This window comes from Acinonyx jubatus, chromosome D2 (genome assembly GCF_027475565.1).
Source record: "Acinonyx jubatus isolate Ajub_Pintada_27869175 chromosome D2, VMU_Ajub_asm_v1.0, whole genome shotgun sequence".
NCBI lineage: Eukaryota > Metazoa > Chordata > Mammalia > Carnivora > Felidae > Acinonyx > Acinonyx jubatus.
The window spans coordinates 57,229,055-57,241,857 of record NC_069393.1 but is presented as its reverse complement, the minus strand read 5'-3'; the positions used below and the strand labels follow the sequence as shown (position 1 = coordinate 57,241,857).

Below are 12,803 nucleotides of genomic sequence, written 5' to 3'. Positions count from 1 at the left end.
ATGACCTGAGCTGAAATCAAGAGTTGGCCACTTAACCCACTGAGCCACCTAGGTGCTCTGAAAATAATGATAGTTTTATTGCTTCTTTCCCATCCTTATACTTTTTATTCCTGCATTGGCTGGAACTTCCAGGACTATGTCAAAATAGTTGCTATGCTAGTCGTGTCTTTGTCTTGTTTTCAGTCTTTTAAGAGAATGAGTCTAAAGTTTTTCCATTTCATATACTATTTGTTTTAGGTTTCAGACTTTTTTTTTTTTCCTTTTAAAGAGAGTGCACGAGCTGGGGTGAGGGGTAGAGGGAGAGAGAGAGAGAGACAGAGAGAGAGAGAGACTGAGAATCTCAGCAGGCTCCATGCTTGTTGTAGAACCTGACATGGGGCTCCATCTCACAACCCTGGAATCATGACCTGAGCTGAAATCAAGAGTTGGATCTTCACCAGGCACCCCTGGTTTTAGATGTACCTGTGTCAAGTTAGGGTGTTCTCCTCTAGTCCTAGTTTATTGAACATCTTCATCATAAATGAGCATTAAGCCTTATCAGCTACCTTTTCAGGATTTGTCTCCAAAGAGCTAAGACGGCATCGGGAAGGTACGTACCCAGATTCTAGGCCTATGCTAAGGTTAAGTTTTAAGCAAAAGAAGATGAATAAGAGTCTTCAGTACTTCTGAGCCCTACTTATATAAATTTATGGTAAACATTTCATGTTTCTAATATAAGCTTATTTCACCATTAGATCAGCCTTTCCTCCTGTTAAGAGTCAGAATTTAAATAGCTGGTGTGAAGAATGGGAGAAAGAGCCATATTCAGCATCACAGCTGGGGCCGTCAGCATGATTGTAAATAGAAGACCTGTAAAATTATAGTTTGCTTACTCTGTGGATCCGTCTCTACTCCAGGTATAAATCTTATCCAAGTATATCTCACAGGCTATTGAGATACTTTAGCTCTTCAGCAACCGTAACTCCTGGGGAGTTGGGCAATTGATTGTCATGGCCATCTCTTTTGGTATATGGTTGGGTTTTTTTTTAAGTAGCTATTTTTTCCCAATTATAAAAACTATACATCTTCATTGTAGAACATTTGCAGAAATATAGAAAAGCAATTCTTTCGTCCTGACTTTTAGCACCAACTTGGAAAAATGTTGGTTATTTCTCTCTCTCTGGCCTTTTTTGGGGGAGGGGCAGAAGGAGGGGACGTGTTTGTGGAGGAGGAGAATGCACTTAAATTTGGGCTATATATAACTGTATCCCCCTTCCTCTTTCAAGGTTAGGCCGTCAACTCTTGTTGCTTTGATTGATCCTCTGAAAAAAGGCAAAAAGATAGGAGTAACTTATGGGGTGAAGTAAATGCATGCTGGTTACTTAGAAATTCTGAACAGGCTATGCCTGGGGGAGCCATTGTGCACAGAGAGCCCAGTCTCACTCTCCGAATATGGGGCAGTTGAAGCCCAAATGCTAATAGACCGAAGACTAGCTTGGTGCAGGAGAAGGGGAGAAGTCTGTCTGATGTCACTTTGCTTTGGTTCATTTAGGACTTTCCTTCTTTAGGCCATTTTCGGAAAAGAAAAATATGGAGAATATAGTTGTAATTTATCTTCTTTTGACTCTGAAATAAACCCAATACAGCTGTCTTGTTTCCCTCATCACCTGCTATGTGCTGAGTGGTGAGGGAGTGGTAATAAATAGCAGGAAGTGAGAATTTCTAGGTTAACATTCCTGTCAGCTGGAAGATTCCACATCCAACTGCCCTCCCCTTCTTACTCCCCATCCCTTTGTCTACTATTTTTTGGTTTTGTTTTTCATTTTGTCCTACCTAACACCTGTCACTTCCTAAAATGCTGTCTGCCTTCCCCATCCCTCAAGGAGGAAGTCCTTCAATGGCAGGGACCTTCTTTTGTTCACTGATAAATCCCAGGCAGGTGGCCGGCACATAGTGTGCTCTCAACAAATGGAAGCCGTAAAATGAATCAGTCTGTAAAGAGGCAGCTCTGTGATACACAGCAAGGAAATCTAAGGGAGGGGTGAGGAAAGAAAGTCCTCTCGGCCTCCTTTAAATACATGGGTCCAATAAGCCAGTAGAATCCCCGTTTCCTCCTTGACCTTGCGAACGTAACCTTCAACCAGCCACAGAGCTAATTTTTCTACCCCTGTTTCAGCAGTTCCTGTGGAGTGTAGGGTTTCTGAGAGTGGAGTGTGGGTGTCCGTGTTGCTGACAAGCACATGGTGGGAGGAGGGCCCCGGAGAGAATAATCAGTGCTGACGTTCTAGCCATGGGTTGTGGGCCGGGCACACACTCTGCATTGTTTTCATGAGGTGATTCTCTTAGGATAAATGATCTGCCCCATCAGCAGGAAAAGTTGCAATGGATGTGTCGGCCTGTGCTGAACTCCCCAGCCTCACGCCCCATGTCCTCCCACTTTCTAGTTTATTCTGCCCTCCCATCCCCAGGAACGCAGAAACCTTTTGGCGTTTCTGCCATTTCTGGATCCAGTTCAGGATTGTCATGATGAACACTCATGTCGCATATACCTGGTTACTTTATTATAAAGCGAGACCTCAGATTATATTGGTGGTAGCACAATATAGGGCGCTAAAAAAAGTTGCCGCAAATGCATCACAGTGTTGCCCTGGAGGCCAGTGTCACAGACCCAGTTTGTCTTGTACAGACCATTTTCTGACTCATTGTCCTGAAATACTGCTTTTGCTTATTACTCTAGTGTTCAATACTTGTTACCCACTGTTCCCCCCAATAAATCTTAAACCACTGCCTGGCCCTCAAGTCTGATCCAAATCTATATATATATTTACTTTTATGTCGCCATTTTCTACTCTCATCATTCATCAGCTTTCTTTTCTACAGCAATAATGATAGCAATAAGTATACTATTAATTATAATTATGGGGGTGCCTGGGTGGCTCAGTCAGTTAAATGTCCAACTTTGGCTCAGGTCATGATCTCATGGTTTGTGAGTTCAGGCCCCACAGTAGGCTGTCTGCTGTCAGTGCAGAGCATGCTTCTGATCCTCTGTTTCCCTCCCTCTCTCTCTGCCTCTCCCCCCCACATTCTTCTCTCTCTCTCTCTCTCTCTCTCTCTCTCTCAAAACTAAACATTAAAAAAATATAATTGTGAATATTTCATCTTTTATTTTACTGGGTTTCACTAACAGTCTGAATTCAAATGAAAGGGAAGGAATATAAAACAGCAATACTAATATCATAATGGCAGCTAATATTTTAGCCAGTCACCATACTAAAAAATATATCCTCATTTAATCTTTACAATGGTTTTATAAGAAGGTGCCAGTGTAATCGTCATCATACATATGGAGAAACTAAGGTACAGATTGGTTGAGAGGGGCACCTGGCTGGCTCAGTCGGTAGGGCATGTGACTCTTAATGTGAAGGCCTTGAGTTCAAGCCCCACATTGGGTGTGGAGCCTACTTAAAGAAAAAAAAAATTGGTTGAGAAACTTGCCCTGAAGTTATACTGCTTTTAAGTGGTAGAATCTCAGACCCATATCTATCTCCACAAAGCCCATGCTCTTTTTTTTTTTTTTAATGTTATTTATTTTTGAGAAAGACAGAGCACTACTGGGGGAGGGGCAGAGAGAGAGAGACACAGAATCCGAAGCAGGCTTCAGTCTCTGAGCTGTCAGCACAGAGCCCAATGCGGGGCTCGAACCCATGAACCGCAAGATCATGACCTGAGATGAAGTCGGAGGCTTCACCGACTGAGCCACCCAACCCAAAGCCCATGCTCTTAACCAGCATGCCATATGTAGTAGGCCTCAGGTAAGCAGGTAACTGAAGACAAGAAGTGACACACAATCTCAGGGTTATTGAGGACTGTCCTTTTCTCACGCATGCCATGTAATTTATTCACCAGTGCTCTGGGTTGTGGAGAGCACGGGAGGATTTTTCCTGGAGCCTGAACCCTCTGTGGGGGCTCCTCTCCAGATCCTGCACCAACTGCTGCAGACAGAGGAGGTGGCACCTCAGAAAGGATGGGCTCCGAAACTTTCCATCTGGGTAGCGTGCTTTGGCTTTTCAACCTTTCTCCTCAGGAAGTATTTAAGATTTGCAAAAATGAGGGGCGCCTGGGTGGCTCAGAAGACACAGAGACTGCTTCGGATTCTGTGTCTTCCTCTCTCTGCCCCTCCCCTGCTCACACTGTGTCTCTCTCTCCTTCAAAAAATAAATAAACATTAAAAAAATAAATTAAAATTCCTCATTTGTTTCAATTTTTTAAACAATTGACTTGTTTGAATCAGGATCCAAGAAACGGGCACATACTGCATTTAACGAATGTGTTTCTTAGGTGGTTTTTAATTGATAAGTCCTCCTTACTTTTTCACTTTAATTTTTTAGTTACAGTTTATTTTATTGAAGAAACTGGGCTTTTATCTTCTAGTTTCCCACATTCTGGATTTTTAAAATAGTTTTTGACTTAACTTTATTGACCTAATGTGAATTAAGTTACCCTTTTAATCTGTCAGTCACTACAGGAGGTTCCAAGTTATTCAGCTTCCAGAAATAGAAAGGATTCACTGGCCCACATACTGCTTGGTCTGGCCCAAAGGTAATTTCTGAGGAGTCTTCCAGAACATCCCAGGTGACAGGGAATGATGTTATCAACAGACTCTCCATATTTCAAAACATTTAGCCTCAGAAAGAATTTTATAACTTCTAACTGGCAAGGCATTTCTGTGTTCCCTAGGGTTAGTGGAGAGAACGGCAAAGGCAGTGAGTAGTCTGCTTTTCTTCCTTTAGACAGTGTTTGTTGCTTTAAGGATTTCTGGGGCTCAGTGCCAGAACCTCCTTGGGATATTATTGTCTTACAGTTTAGATCTGCTTATCAGGAAACAGAATCCCCTAGGGGTCAGGTAGGAGGAGAATGAGTTTACATTAAAACCAGACGTTGGTTAGTGGCTGTTGGGGTCCTGTATTCTCGAGCAGCTAGCGGGACTGTGGCATATACTAGTATATACATTTTCTAAAACCATAGTTTTCATTACTTCTTGCTGCTGCCGCCTAGGTGTCGTTGGTGTTGTTTAGTAATTATGAAAGCTGGACCACTGTAGACATGAAGAAGTCCAGTTTTGTCTCGTTTTTCTTGTAGACTTGCTGCCTTGAGCTGCTAGTCACCTGCGATAGTTCTGTAGGGCAGTGAGTCAGTATTAAAGTCCAAGGAATGAATATCGTGGAAGTACAAAGCGGTGCTTGGATTTATGTATTCACTGACTTGAAGATTGTAAGAATACAGTATCTCAGTGTCAATATTTTCATCTGGTTTCAAAGCCAAATGTTAATAAACCAAGGCTAAAAATCTTAAACACAGAATGAGGAAGGCATGTAATCAATTTAAGTATTTTAAGTAACTTTATTATAAGGCTACCTGCTTATTTTAAGAGGTGTGCTTTCAGGCATTGATAATAAAGGAATGAATCTCTGTGCTTTTACCAGAATGTTCAGACTCTATTACACTCTGTAGGTGCAAGTTAGGCTTGGTCTTTTTTCTCTTCTGGTGACTCTGAAAACTAACAAAGTAAAGCATATTTATTATTGGCAATTAAAGTGTTAATCAGAGCGATTTGATAGTTTACTGATTGTTGTTCCTTGCGGTGGTCAAGTAGCAATAAAAATAAGCACCTCACATTCACATCTGATCGCAGATGGCAACAACACATACATGAGATCATGTGTTTGAAAAGCAAGCTGTAGATTATTAGATTGTAATAATGTGTGTTGTAAAACTGTAGTGCCTTGCAGAGTGCTGCCAGCATTTTAGTGAGTCTAGAGTTTAGGGTATATGGGCGGTGGAGCGTGTCTGGAAATGAGGCTGAACTTGTGAGCGGGGACCAGGTCACGAAGGGCTTTGTACAGTCTGCAGAGGAGTTTTAGATACTTCCACAAGTGATGATTGGGAATCCCTTGTGGAACTTCAAGCAGCAGAGACTGACAGAATTTTGTGTTTAAAAAGATAATCCTAGTCACAGTGTGGAAACTAGAACAGAAGGAGACGAGACTGGTAGGGAACTAGTTAGGAAGATGTCACAGTAGTCCCAAAGGAAAGGTGGTGAGAGTCTAAAGTAGGGCAATGGCAATCTCAAACTTGTACATTTCAGCCCCAAAGAGCAATTTTTATTTTTTAATGCTTATTTATATATTTTGAGAGAGAGGAAGAGAGAGAATCCCAAGCAGGCTCTGCAATGTCAGCGTGGAGCACGAACGGTGAGATCATGACCTGAGCCAGAATCAAGAGCCGGTTGCTCAACCAGGTGTCCCCCCAAAGAGCAGTTTTTAAAAGGTTGATGTATTTGAAGGATTTAGTGTCAGTGATGCCTCTAGAAGTTCAGGATTTTTTTTAGAAGAGTAAATAAATTAATTTCACATCCCTCTTCTATCCCTGGAAGGCATTTGGCAAAGGTTTGCTTGGACCCATATGCAGGGATCTCGTTCATAAACTGCTGCCAAATCCTTGTGGGTCTGTTGTGAATACACAGCTCATTTAGAGCTTAGAGTAGAGGGGGTGTCAGTTGCTTTGTCCTTGTGACCAGTAACCACAGAATCACATTGTTCCCCCTTCTCAAGAAGATTGTAGCAATTTTGGGCAGTGAGCCCTCCCCCCCCCCCCCAAGTTGCTGCCTCCTCTGTATTTTTCATGTTACAATCAGTTTGAGTGATGATGATGGTTCTCTTACCCCTCCTCCTCCTTCATTATCATCATCATCCTGCTCATAGCTGACATTTACAAAATCTATGAGTACATACTATTTGCCAGGAAGTGTATTCAATGTTTTATCTAAATGGTTAAACTTAGTCCTCCTAACACCCTATAAAATAAATTACTATTATTATCTTCAGTTTACTGATGAGGAAACTAAGGTTCAGAGTTCTTTAAGTAACTTGCCCCACGTATGTAGCTTGACAAATGGTGGAACCAGAAATCGAACATAATTCTCTTTAATTTTAGAGTCTGAGCTCTTAACTGTTATGATGTGGTTACTACTTAATACAAGTTAGTATGATTTCTCTTTTTAAATTTGCTCTTTTTTGTAGCTCTGCCCAGTAAAGTCCATGTAATCAAACACAGTTTATTTACCCTCCATCTGCAGTTCATAGCAGGTATAAAACACAAATATAGAACATTTTTAAGACATGAAGCACAGGAAAAACTGTGGGGGAAAGTGGTGTGTGGGCAGAGTAGGGAAGCTATTTAAATTTCTAGCCTTTTTCAAGGCAGAATATTCATATATGCCTTCACTATTTTGCTTCAAGTATAGCAATTTTGGAAATAGGAAAGACAATTGTAAAAATCGAGATAACAATTCAGAAACTATAAAATTCACCCTCTTAAAGTGTATGATTGAATATGTTTTTTTGGAGTGTATTCATAAATTATGCAACCATAACCACTATCTAATCCAAGAACATTTGCTTCACCCTAAAAAAGAAATTCTGTACTCATTAGCAGTCATTCCCCATTTCTTCCTGCAGAGACACTTTCAACCCTACAATATACCAAAACATATCCCAAAGCTATGAAAAAGATTTTGAGAAGAATATTTATCCATGATCCCCTTCTCTTTAACACAGATAATAATAATAATAGCAGCCAACATCTGTATAATGGTTACTATGTGTAAGGTACTATTCTAAGTGCTTTACGTATTAACTCATTTCAATTTCACTATGACCCTATGAGCCAAGTTCTATTATTGTATCCATTTTACAGATGAGGAGATTAAGGCACAGGGATGTTGAGTAACTCACCTTAAATCATATAATTCTAATAGGGGATGGAGATAGGATATAAATCTGGGCAGTCTGTGGGGTGCCTTGGTGGCTCAGTAGGTTAAGCGGCCGACTTTGGCTCAGGTCATGATCTCGCGGTCTGTGAGTTCGAGCCCTGTGTTGGCTCTGTGCTGACAGCTCAGAGCCTGGAGCCTGTTTCAGATTCTGTGTCTCCCTCTCTCTGACCCTCCCCCGTTCATGCTCTGTCTCTCTCTGTCTCAAAAATAAATAAACGTTAAAAAAAAAAGTTTAAAGATAAATAAATCAATAAATCTGGGCAGTCTGACTTTGTAGTCTGTGCTCTTAATTATTACATATGTTTTAACGGGATCATATCTACATTTGAAAATGACAAGAGGACCTTGAGAACGTTATGCTGAATGAAACTAGTCACAAAAGACCACATATTGTATGATTCCATTTATATGAAATGTCCAGAAGAGGCATATCTATACAGAGTATTTATAGAATAGCAATTTACAGAGTGTAAATTACTGGTTGCCTAGGGCTGGAGGTGGGGTGGAGAGGGTGGGAAGACTGTTGGTGGGAAATAGGAAGTGACTGCTAATGAGTATGGAGTTTCTTTTTAAGATAATGAAGATGGGGGCTCCTGGGTGGCTCAGTTGGTTGAGCATCTGACTCTTGATTTTGGCTCAGGTCATGATCCCAGTGTTGGGGGATCGAGTCCTGCATCAGGATCCGCCCTGAGCATGGAGCCTCCCTAGGATATTCTGTCTGTCTGTCTCTCTCTCTCTTTCTTTCTTTCTCTCCCTCCCTCCCTCCCTCCCTCCCTCCTTCTCCCCCCCCCCCCCCCCCCCCCCGCTCACACTTAGTCTCTTTCTAAAAAAAAAAAAAAGTGTTCTAAAATTGATAACAGTGAAGGTTGCAACTCTGGGAATATACTAAAATCCATTGAATTGTACACTTTAAGTGGATGAATTATATATATGTGAATTACAACTTAATAAACCTGTTTCTTAAAAAAAAATATGAAGAGAAACAACCAGAATTATTTTTCTTAGACTACCTTTGTCTTCATCTAAAAAAATTTATATGTACATACACACACATCACCTTTTTCTCTTTTATTTGGGGATACTCAGTCACTTGCAACCAATTCTGATTCTAAGCACTCTGCTTGCCTACTCAGACATTCCAGATGCTTCCAAGTACCTAAAAGCCCAACCTCCTTAACCTGGAAGTGAGGCCTGTGAGATCCCATAGAGCTCTGTGGGAAAGAATAGCATGATTATCAGGAATGTGACTATATATATATTTTTTTTTATTAAATATAATTTATTGTCAGATTGGTTTCCATACAACACCCAGTGCTCGTCCCAACAGGTGCCCTCCTCAATGCCCATCACACACTTTCCCCTCTCCCCCACCCCCCATCAACCCTCGGTTTGTTGTCAGTATTTAAGAGTCTCTTAGGGGTGTCTGGGTGGTTCAGTTGGTTAAGCGACCGACTTCGGCTCAGGTCATGATCTCTCAGTTTGTGAGTTCAAGCCCTGCATCGGGCTCTGTGCTGACAGCTCAGAGCCTGGAGCCTACTTCAGATTCTGTCTCCCCCTCTCTCTACCCCTCCCCCGCTCACACTCTGTGTCTCTCTGTCTCTCAATAATAAACGTTAAAAAAAATTAAAAAAAAAAAGAGTCTCTTATGGTTTGCCTCCCTCCCTCTCTGTAACTTTTTTTCCCCCCTTCCCCTCCCACCTGGTCTTATGTTAAGTTTCTCAGGATCCACATAGGAGTGAAAACATATGGTATCTGTCTTTCTTTGCCTGACTTATTTCACTTAGCATAATACCCACCAGTTCCATCCACGTTGCTACAAATGACCAGATTTCATTCTTTCTCATTGCCAAGTAGTATTCCATTGTATATATAAACCATATCTGCTTTATTCATTTGTCAGTTGATGGACATTTAGGCTCTTTCCATAATTTGGCTATTGTTGAAAGTGCTGCGATAAACATTGGGGTACAAGTGCCCCTATGCATCAGTACTCCTATATCCCTTGGGTAAATTCCTAGCAGTGGTATTGCTGGGTCATAGGGTAGATCTATTTTTAATTTTTTGAGGAACCTCCACACTGTTTTCCAGAGCGGCTGCACCAGTTTGCATTCCCACCAACAGTGCAAGAAGGTTCCCGTTTCTCCACATCCTTGCCAGCATCTATAGTCTCCTGATTTGTTCGTTTTAGCCACTCTGACCTGCGTGAGGTGGTATCGTATTGTGGTTTTGATTTGTATTTCCCTGATGAGGAGTGATGTTGAGCATCTTTTCATGTACCTGTTGGCCATCTGGATGTCTTCTTTAGAAAAGTGTCCATTCATGTCTTTTGCCCATTTCTTCACTGGATTGTTTTTTGGGTGTGGAGTTTGGTCAGTTCTTTATAGATTTTGGATACTAGCCCTTTATCCAGTATGTCATTTGCAAATATCTTTTCCCATTCCGTCAGTTGCCTTTTGATTTTGTTGATTGATTCCTTTGCAGTGCAGAAGCTTTTTATCTTCATGAGGTCCCAGTAGTTCATTTTTGCTTTTAATTCCCTTGCCTTTGGAGATGTGTCATGTAAGAAATTACTGTTGCTGAGGTCAAAGAGGTTTTTTTTCCTGCTTTCTCCTCTAGGGTTTTGATGGTTTTCTGTCTCATATTCAGGTCCTTTATCCATTTTGAGTTTATTTTTGTGGATGTTGTAAGAAAGTGGTCTAGTTTCATTCTTCTGCATGTTGCTCTCCAGTTCTCCCAGCACCGTTTGTTAAAGAGACTGTCTTTTTTTCCACTGGATACTCTTTCCTGTTTTGTCAAAGATTAGTTGGCCATACAGTTGTGGATCCAATTCTGGGGTCTCTATTCCATTGGTCTATGTGTCTTTTTTTGTGCCAATACCATACTGTCTTAATGATTACAGCTTTATAGTAGAGGCTGAAGTCTGAGATTGTGATGCCTCCCACTTTGGTTTTCTTCTTCAATATTACTTTGGCTATTCGGGGTCTTTTGTGGTTCTGTACAAATCTTAGGATTGCTTGTTCTAGCTTTGAGAAGAATGCCCTTGCAAATTGATTGGGGTTGCATTGAATGTGTAGATTGCTTTGGATAGTATTCACATTTTAACAGTATTTATTCTTCCAATCCATGAGCATGGAATGTTTTTCCATTTCTTTGTATCTTTTTCAATTTCCTTCATAAGCTTTCTATAGTTTTGAGCATACAGATCTTTCACATCTTTGGTTAGGTTTATTCCTAGGTATTTTATGATTCTTGGTGCAATTGTCAATGGGATTAGATTCTTTATTTCTCTATCTTTTGCTTCATTATTGGTGTATAAAAATGCAAACGATTTCTGTATATTGATTTTGTACCCTGCAACTTTGCTGAATTCATGTATCAGTTCTAGCAGACTTTTGGTGGAGTCTGTCGGGTTTTCCATGTAGAGTATCATGTCATGACTATATATTTTGATATAGAACTTAAAACAGTTTAGTGTGTTATATCATCCATTCTGCAAATATTTATGGAGGGCCTTCTGTGTACCAGGCAGTGCTCTAGGTGCTTGATTGATATCAATGAATAAAATAGACACAAGATTCTTTGCCCTGTAGAGTGTAGAGGAGATAAGGTCTAATCCTATAGGCTTCATAGAGGAGGTATTATTTAAGTTGGATCATAAAAGATACCAGGATTTTATCTAGATGATAAGAGTTAAGTGTGTTTGATGGAAGAGTGAGGTGCCCAGCCAGTCCAGTCAAAACATATAGCATCTATATTGTGTCCTTTTTTTATGTTTTTAATTTAATTTTTTTTTTTTTTTTTTGGCTGTGCCACAAATAATTTTAAAGTCTCAGTGGTTTATACCAACAACCATTTACTTTCATTCTCATGGGTCTCTGGCTACAGTTTGGCTAATCTAGGCTGGACCAGGTAGAATTCAAAAGGCTTTCATTTGGGTTCAAGTCTCTTTCCCCTTGTCTTCCCTCTGGGGCCCTGTCTGAAGAGGCAGTAACTTCCCAGGGCATGCTCTTCTCTTGGTGGGTATTAGAGCACAAGGGGACAGATCAAATCATACAATATGGTGTAAAGCTTCTGCTCATATTCTGTACATTGGCACTCTCAAAGCAAGTCACATGGCCAGTCCAACAAAAATGTGACAGGCAACTATACTCTGCCCACAGTGGGAGGCACTGTATAGTCACACAGCAAAGAGTATGGAGCTGTAATTCTGTTATAAAGAAGGTGATGAATTTATTTTTATTTTTTTATTTTTGAGACAGTGAGAGACAGAGCATGAGCAGGGGAGGGGCAGAGAGAGAGGGAGACACAGAATCTGAAGCGGGCTCCAGGCTCTGAGCAGTCAGCACAGAGCCCGACGCGGGGCTCGAACTCACAGACCGCGAGATCATGACCTGAGCCGAAGTCGGATGCTCAACCGACTGAGCCACCCAGGTGCCCCAAGAAGGTGATGAATTTTGAACAGCAATTTGATCAACAAGAGTATTATAAGTACAAGAAATAGCTGGACAATGGGGCACCTGGGTGGCTCAGTTGGTTAAGTGTCCGACTTCGGCTCAGGTCATGATCTCGTGGTCCGTGAGTTCAAGCCCCACGTCGGGCTCTGTGCTGACAGCTCAGAGCCTGGAGCCCGCTTCAGATTCTGTGTCTCCCTCTCTATCTGCTCCTCCCCTGTTCATGCTCTGTCTCTCTCTGTCTCAAAAATAAATAAACATTAAAAAAATTATAAAAAAAACAAGAAATAGCTGGACAAGGCATGAATACAGAAGCGAATAGACATGGGTATAGAAATGACTAAAAGGTGTCAAAGATGTTGTTAGAGGATTGGAACAAATTGTGAATTATGGTGCTCCACTGATTCACAATACTAGTTTTCTGTGTTACTGCTATCAATTTTAAGTCACAGCACTATGGTGTAAAGACAGTAAATATTTCTTTATTTATCTAAGTCATATTTTACCTATCCCAAGTTCTCTTCCACCTGGTTGTTGGCAAC

General features: G+C 41.0%; 1 protein-coding gene across 1 annotated transcript in view; it reads left to right on the top strand.

Moving 5' to 3' along the window:
* The window catches only part of DNMBP (dynamin binding protein), a 111,367-nt gene that overhangs the window by 7,039 nt on the left and 91,525 nt on the right, over positions 1-12,803 (top strand). The window lies entirely within an intron of this gene.